At 37.5% G+C, this 8,808-nt stretch overlaps 1 protein-coding gene across 3 annotated transcripts in view; it reads left to right on the top strand.

Annotated features, from left to right (window-relative positions):
- Positions 1 to 773: 773 nt before the first annotated feature.
- cbfa2t3 (CBFA2/RUNX1 partner transcriptional co-repressor 3) overlaps positions 774 to 8,808 on the top strand; it is a 79,375-nt gene continuing 71,340 nt past the window's right edge. For all 3 annotated transcript variants that reach the window (XM_067452073.1, XM_067452066.1, XM_067452059.1), the window contains exon 1: positions 774 to 1,673. The gene's annotated coding sequence lies outside the window, so the exon portion shown is untranslated. The remainder of the gene's footprint in view (positions 1,674 to 8,808) is intronic.

Genomic DNA, 8,808 nt, shown 5'->3' with positions numbered 1-8,808 from the left:
CATCTGTGTGTGAAGATGAACGGAGGTCTGACGGGTGAGGAATTAATGACACAATTTTAATTGTTAGGTGAACTAACCCTTTTAAAAGTGTTTGCAAATAAATGGATGTGACTTATTTGCTTTAATATTTGAATTTTGTGTTACACTATATGTTGTTTGACCTCACAAATAAAACAATATGGACACTTGCATGTTTTTATGTAGCTATAGGCTTACTAAAAGTAAGACTTATCACTTAAAATGTTTGATGCTCCTGAAAAATGAAATGCTAGGTTTGTAACTATGTTACAAAAACATCATATCTCCCATCTGATTTGAATGCCCTCGATCGGGCTTCGGGCACCAGCTGCCTGGCTGTCAATTGCCTGATGAATGCTAGAGTTGGCGCGAACTGATATGGCGAAACAGCGGCCCCTAGCGGAAAAAAACAAAATGGCTCCCAAAACCGCTCTGCGTTGTGGAAGGACCATCAATAATGCTCTCTTGAGAATCAATCTGACATTTTTATCAGAGACAGGGACAGTGCTTATGATCCCTTAAGAATTGCAGAAAATTGTGGGCACATCCTAATTATGTTAATAGCAAGTCTATTAAAAATGTGATATGAATTATATTAGGAATCGTCGATATCAGAGGGGGTTATGCAGCACAAGGGAGGCAGGCTGTCAGGAGCTGTCAGAGAGAGAGAGAGAGAGAGAGAGAGAGAGAGAGAGAGAGAGAGAGAGAGAGAGAGAGAGAGAGAGAGAGAGAGAGAGAGGTTAGGAGCGCAGGAAAACGCTTCTCCTCTCCAGATGGTGTTTTAAACGCAGACAGAAGGGTCATTAGACAACAACACACCAGCTTCCAACCACTGACAACAACCAAAATAAACCAAAAACGCGAGATGGTGCAGAGCGAAACAACGCGGAATGTGTAGCATCAGTTAGCCGTTACACGAACGATGTTTTTAACGGACCTTTTTTTCGAATTCAGTGTGGCGGGAGTTCGTGACGAACAGTTGGAGTATTAACGGGAAGATCTCCGACACACTCCCTATCTGAATCGTTTCTATAGACGGGGACTTTCGGGATTTACAAGACAAAATACACACTTCTACGTGGAAAATGGAGCATCAGTGGCATTATTAAATACATATTCTATCTTATTGGATTGATCGCGGACATCTACAGTGTGGAATACGATACAAAAAAAAAAAACACATCAAGAACGCGAGATCTGAGGACTTTGCGATTTATTTATTTATTGTGATTTGGGAAATCGAAGCGAACTTTTTTCTTTTTTTTCTTCGCGATGCATTTCTTTTCTACTGAGAAATTAGTTAACACGTTTTCAAGAATTTGACATTTGAAAGCAACGTGATACCAAAGTCTCACTACTTTAATACTAAAGCTCCGCTGTGTTCAAGCTTTGTACGATATATTTTCGTTCTCTTGGAATCGAATTACCTCATTATTTATTACTATAAGGACAATTCAACATCCAAAGGAGTTCGGAACTCAGACACTCGTTGATAAAACGGCATAGCTATATTTGATTCTTATTCATTTTTGGAAAGTTTTTTACCTTTTTCAATGAAGATCGAGGCGTAATAAGCTCAAGTTTCCTTCTGTTTTTGATTTTTCGCGTGGATTATTTTTGCTGCAAATACCTCAGTTTGACTTCGACCTTCAGAAGTAAGTGATGTCTCTGCTTTATTTATCGTTTATTAGCGGCTATTTCTTGAATACATGTCAATATGGGCTCATTTAATATGCGTGTAAAGCTGGAAATGTCTATGTAGAAATTATATGTCCAACAACGTGCGTGTTCTGGTACAGTGTAAAGCTATTTATATACTACCCTACATATGGTTTTAAATACAAAATACAAACAACGACTTATTTCAAATTAAATTAGGTGCCTGTTATTAATCACCAATACATTTGAAATTAAAATGAAACCTAAATTAAATTTCTTTCTGCAATTATTTGTTTGAATCCAGTGTATGAAAAGAACCTGCAGAAAATAGGCTACAGCGAAAATGGAAAAGTGATTCCAATCGATTCAGGTTGATCGGATCTGTGCGTTTCACATATCCTGAAGCGTTGATTGTTTACTATAAATCTATCTGATAACAAAACTACGGCATATTTAAGCACATCAGGTGTCTTTAATAGCAATTTATAGCTGTCATCGACCTGGCAAACTCTGCACCTGTTAATCTAAAAATGATTACGAGCAGAAAAATGAAGATGTGATCTGGTGCATTATGATGAATTGTTCATTGCCAGCACACTGATGGATGAAACCACAATATGCTCTGTTGCAACATCACTTGTTATTCAGTCCTTAAGTCCAGCTCAGTCAGCAGCTGTGAATGCTACTGCAAACCACCACTTTACTCTTCAATTGACCCCAGTAAAGAGCAGCTGAATTATGAATGAACGGTCGGTAATAGTTCTCCCAACAGCTCAATGTCTAAAGGTGAAACCGCACTGTGGCCACAGACTATCCTTAAACATTACCACCAACAGCCCTTATAGCTCTTGCAGGTATTTTGTTCGGAGAGAACACATCCATTCTGGAGCGATTATTCAGTTTGCCTTCATGGCATCTCTAGTAGATTTGGTCTCACTTTTGACTATTAATCAACTATTTACTATGACTTTGTGCATTAATAAACACCTAAAAACAGCTTATTGATAGCTAGTAAAGTTGTTGTTAAGATTAGGATTAAGGGATGTAGAATATGGTCATTCAGAATAATACATTAATATATGCTTTATAAGTATTATTAAATAGCCAATATCTTAGTAATATGCATGATAATAATGCATTAATATGTGCTTTATGAGTACTAATAAACAGCTAATATCCCAGTAATATGCATGATAATAATGCATTAATATGTGCTTTATGAGTACTAATAAACAGCCAATATCCCAGTAATATGCATGATAATAATGCATTAATATGTGCTTTATGAGTACTAATAAACAGCCAATATCTTAGTAATATGCATGATAATAATGCATTAATATGTGCTTTATGAGTACTAATAAACAGCCAATATCCCAGTAATATGCATGATAATAATGCATTAATATGTGCTTTATGAGTACTAATAAACAGCCAATATCCCAGTAATATGCATGATAATAATGCATTAATATGTGCTTTATGAGTACTAATAAACAGCCAATATCCCAGTAATATGCATGATAATAATGCATTAATATGTGCTTTATGAGTACTAATAAACAGCCAATATCCCAGTAATATGCATGATAATAATGCATTAATATGTGCTTTATGAGTACTAATAAACAGCTAATATCCCAGTAATATGCATGATAATAATGCATTAATATGTGCTTTATGAGTACTAATAAACAGCCAATATCCCAGTAATATGCATGATAATAATGCATTAATATGTGCTTTATGAGTACTAATAAACAGCCAATATCCCAGTAATATGCATGATAATAATGCATTAATATGTGCTTTATGAGTACTAATAAACAGCCAATATCCCAGTAATATGAATGATTATAAGCAACTAGGTAATAGTGAGAATTAGAGCGTAAACTAAAGCTTTACTGTCGTTTATATAGAGGAGATCGACAGATGAGGAGACATTAGTGGTGTGTGGATATGGAGAATTTGTTCATAACTTATTTATGTTAGTTAGTCTTCATATTTGACACCGGAGACTGATTACCCCGAACTAACTTAGCCATCCTAGTTCATAAGAAACGGCACTTTCAACCCATGGCTGGGTCAAATATGGACAAACCCAACCATTGGTTTTGAAAACAAATAATCCATATTTGACCCAGCCATGGGTTAAAACAACCCACTATTTTTTTAGAGTGCGTCGTAACATAATGGTTATGTTTATGGTTGACAAAAGCTAAATGCTGAAAATATTAAAAACAAATTAAACACTTTATTTTAGGGTCCAGTTATTAACTATTAACTAGTTGCTTATGATCATGCATATTACTAGGATATTGTCTGTTTATTAGCACTTATAAAGCTCATATTAATGCCTTATTCTGCATGAGCTTATTCTACATCCCTTAATCCGACCCAATACCTAAACTTAAATGCTACAAAAACTACCTTACTAACTATTAATAAGCAGTAAATTAGGAGTTTATTGAGGCGAAAGTCGGAGTTAATAGTGAGACTAAACAAACAAACAAACAATTATTCACCAAAATGCATATACGTTTATGCACATTAATCACAGTTTAAAAAACCTTTTAGTCACGCTGTAGGCATTGTGAAATTCCACTTCATGATTTGCACTCGCTGTGAAAAAGGTGCAATGCAAGCTGTCAGTGCACCGCTCGGCGCTGATCTGGGGCAGATATCTTGGGTTTATCCAGTATATGACGGGCGCTTTGGGGTTTGGGGCGCGTGTCCTTGTGGCAATGGGAGCAGGACATGGTGTGCACTGGAGGTAATTATTGTAATTCGAGTGCGGGTGCAGGTGAAGTTTGCCGTCTCGTAATTAACGAGAGGAGCAGATGGCGGTGAGCGGGAGATGAGTTCAGACAGACGGCCGGGGGGGGAATTAGGGGTCAGTACTGTGATCAGTAAGCACCTGATTGGTCAGTACTGTGATCAGTAAGCACCTGATTGGTCAGTACTGTGATCAGTAAGCACCTGATTGGTCAGTACTGCACTCTCAGAAAAAAAGGTACAGTGCTGTCACTGGGGCGGTACCCTAAGGTACAAAAGTGAAAAGGTACATCTTTGTACCTACTCACCCCTAAATGGTACATATTAGTACTTTAGGAGTGCGTATTAGTACCTTTTCAGTTTGTGTGTGTGTGTGTGTGTGTGTGTGTGTGTGTGTGTGTGTGAGCTTGTTTATGTGGTTTATGAGGACACAAATTTGTATAACTACATGGGTAGACATATCAAATGTCCTCATAATTCAAATGGCCTTAAAAACATACTAAATGATGTTTTTTTAAGTAAAAATGCAGAAGTTTAGGGGCTGTGTGTGCGTGTGTGTGTGTGTGTGTGTGTGTGTGTGTGTGTGTGTGTGTGTGTGTGTGTGTGTGTGTGTGTGTGTGTGAGTGTGTGTGTGTGTGTGATGGGTAGGTTTAGGGGCAGTGTGTGTGTGTGTGTGATGGGTAGGTTTAGGGTCAGTGGCAGTGTAAGGGGATAGAAAATACGGTTTGTACAGAATAAAAACCATTGAGTCCCTGTAAACCACATAGACCAACATGTGTGTGTGTGTGTGTGTGTGTGTGTGTGTGTGTGTGTGTGTGTGTGTGTGTGTGTGTGTGTTTCACCTGACGCTCTGAGACGCCACTCATTAATGATTTGCGTCTGATTGCAGCAACTTACATTTTTATATCTGATATGTAAAGTTCTCAGATCACACACCCATCCAGACCATTGTGTGTTCACATGGGGACGTCCTCAAGCTTTAGGACAGAGGTGTGTGAACCTGTTTAGTTTATTTAGCTACCAGAGAGAGAGAGAGAGAGAGAGAGAGAGAGAGAGAGAGAGAGAGAGAGAGAGAGAGAGAGAGAGAGAGAGAGAGAGAGAGAGAGAGAGAGAGAGAGAGAGAGAGAGAGAGCACTTATGTCCTGGTGTGAGGAAATGAATCTCAGACTTAGTTAAAGATCTGTTTTTTTTACCCTTTCTTTCCAAAGTTGCCTGTATTGAGTGCCTTCCAGATCCACACTGCATTAAATAAAAAATCCATAACTCCACAGTATGCACCACAAAATCGATGTGTGTGTCACAGATACAGGAAGAGACTAGAGATTGCTGGCAAAAGTGTCCCAAATCTGGCTCAAAACACTGATCTAAACAGTCATATCGTAACTCATGCAACTTTTACATCACTCTATAAATCCAACTAAGACTTGTTAGTACACTTTACTTAATGTCCAATAATTTGTTGATCTTAAAACAATTTAGTAATCTGAACTAGTGCATGCTATGCCTTTGCTACTTAGAAAACCCAAGGAAACATTACTTGACTGGTTTGAGTTCCATGCCAAACCAAAAAAAAGCGGGCGGACGGGCGTGCAAAGTGTTTTTAAGGCAGTTTTCAATTTTTAATAGACTTTCGACTCATTTCCTTCACTTCCTCGCACCATAATTGTGATTCGTGTTCCCTTTGGTTGGGCTCTTGGAACTTCATCCATATTATTGAAATATTCTTCCTATTAATGCAGCGGTGCAACAACAAATCACAGTTATCTGATGTCAAAGGAAGTTATATATATACACTGTAAACCCGAATAAGTTACCAGAACTAAAAAAAATTGAGGTAATCGATTGCCTCAAATTTTTTAAGTTGATTAACTTAAAAGTCACAATTTTCCAGAACTTAAAAGGTTGGAATACCTGCTACTTGTACCTTTTGATAACAAAAGTTAAAGTGCTCATTTAGCTCAACTCAAATATTTGCAGTTAATATGACTTACCATTTTCTGTTAAGGTAACGGAATTATTTTCAGTTATTAAAACAAAGTTTTGAGTTTTCACAGAACTTTAAAAATGTAGGACACACCAATTTATGTTAACAAAACTCAATTTGTGTTGGTTTATGCTGTCATTGTTTCACCATGCTGGGTACTACAAATCAAAACTTCCCCATGGGTCCCAGAATGCATTGCGGCAAATGTGTCTCACAAACAACCAGAGAACTCCTAATATTACACAGTCAAGGGTCAAGAGCCCAACTAAAGCAAACACTGATCTCCATCATGGTGACTTCCAACGAAACTATTATTTTCATTAAAACAGAAATAAAGTCAATCCGGTTAGTTATAAGTTAGTTCACGTATTATTGTTAGGTTTAGCAACTTACACATTTAAGCGAATTTAAGATTGCTCACAATGAAAAAGTCTCCATCTTGATTTGAATCAGCAACAGACGAGGCGAAAAGGACCGCCTTTTGTAAATGTCCTCCAATCAGTGAATTTTGAGTTCATACAACATGAAATCTTAAGTTTGTGTATTTCATTCTTAGCATGTAATTACTTAATTCTATTAAGTTATATTTAATTTATGTTTTTAAGTTATACTTACTTATTCACAAAAAAGTTCCATTTAATCAAGAAATATTAGTTAAAATTACTCAAAAGGTAGACCATGTTACATCTACTTGAATAATTAAGTTAGTAGAACTTTATACATTACTTAATCTATTTAATTAATTTGAACGTTCGGGTTTACAGTGTGTGTATATATATATATATATATATATATATATATATATATATATATATATAACTTGGCTGACAACTATTACATTGTAGTCTTTAAGCAGCTTTATCTTGTACATTATGCCTTTATTGTGAATGTGATTATAAACGATATGCTTTCGTGTTGTGCTGCTATGTTTGCCAGTGATTCTATGATTTTCTGGGACCGGGAAATGACTGAAATGGTTATAGTGTTAAAGTAACGTTTTCTCAAGACGCACAAAAGTATGAACCTGGCGTCCTCCATTATTTCCGACAACAAAGCGCCTGAACACAACAAGCTCATAATCACGACTTCTGAAGTGGGAAACTTCCGATAGCACGTGAAGGCGGGATACCTGATGAATAAGCTGATCAAGTGTGTCTCAGGGTTGAAGGCTGAATAAATCCTAATGTTATGGCAAATTGTCCCATCCGGTCATCCTACCAAGCCACAGGGATGGGCTAGGGGGCAATTGCCATAGCTTCAGCCCTGTTTATCCATCCAAACATTGGGAAAGAAGGCGACGGTGTGGTGAGCACATGTGTTTGACATTACTGTGACATGTTGGCCTCTCTCGGGAGAAGCAGAATGTCAGAGAGAAAGCCGGCCCGCTTCCAAACATCTGGAGTAACAAAAAAACACATTTACGCCACATAGAGTTCACTCTCGGAGAAAACCACATCACTCTCAGATACACTCGCTCCACTCGTCTCTCCTTTACCCATGTGTTCTCATCTGAACACAGCAGCTCAGCTTTATATACAAATGCAGACTATTGGCTTTAAAGGGTTAGTTCACCCAAAAATGAAATGTGTCATTAACTCCTCTCCCTAATGTCGCTCCACACCCGCAAGACCTCCGTTCATCTTCACACACAGTTTAAGATATTTTATATTTAGTCCGAGAGCGTATGCAAGTGTATGCACACTATACTGTCCATGTCCAGAAAGGGAATAAAAACATCATCACAGTAGTCCATATGAGACATCAGTGGGTTAATTAGAGTCTCTTGAAGCATCCAAAATACATTTGGGTCCAAAAATAACAAAAACTACGACTTTATTCAGCATTGGCTTCTCTTCTGGGTTTGGGTTCAATCCTCAAATAAAGATTTAAATGTTTAGCGTATTGATCATAGGCTTAATTTGCGGGTGGGACGGGTGGGATATGTCCCCACCACTTTTTGAAACATCTTGCTTCACGGATGAGCCTAACTAATATGAACACAACATCTCTGGTTAATTTGAAGAGCATCTTTTAATTCGTTTGTTAAATAAGAGCCGATCAGGCGCTCGTGTCTGCTGTTATCAGTGCTAACATCTAACGCTTAACGCCGTTGCAGAGACTTTCTTTTTGTTCCGATGAAATCACGAAACAAAACGCACAAAAGCTGTCCCTGCTCTTGATGTACAATCACTGATGATATTCGGTTTTGATGAGAGAAAAAATACGAGGGCAGATTAGAAATGAGAACTTCTGACACGTTTAACAGACTTGACCAGGGATTACAAGCAAAGTGTGCAAATCTATTTGCCTTTATTCACGTGAAAAATCTTGGCACTATATTATGTTTAGATTAAACGAGATCTATATCAATA

Source organism: Pseudorasbora parva, chromosome 1 (genome assembly GCF_024679245.1).
Source record: "Pseudorasbora parva isolate DD20220531a chromosome 1, ASM2467924v1, whole genome shotgun sequence".
Classification (NCBI taxonomy): Eukaryota; Metazoa; Chordata; class Actinopteri; order Cypriniformes; family Gobionidae; genus Pseudorasbora; species Pseudorasbora parva.
This window is presented reverse-complemented; position numbering and strand designations above follow the sequence as displayed.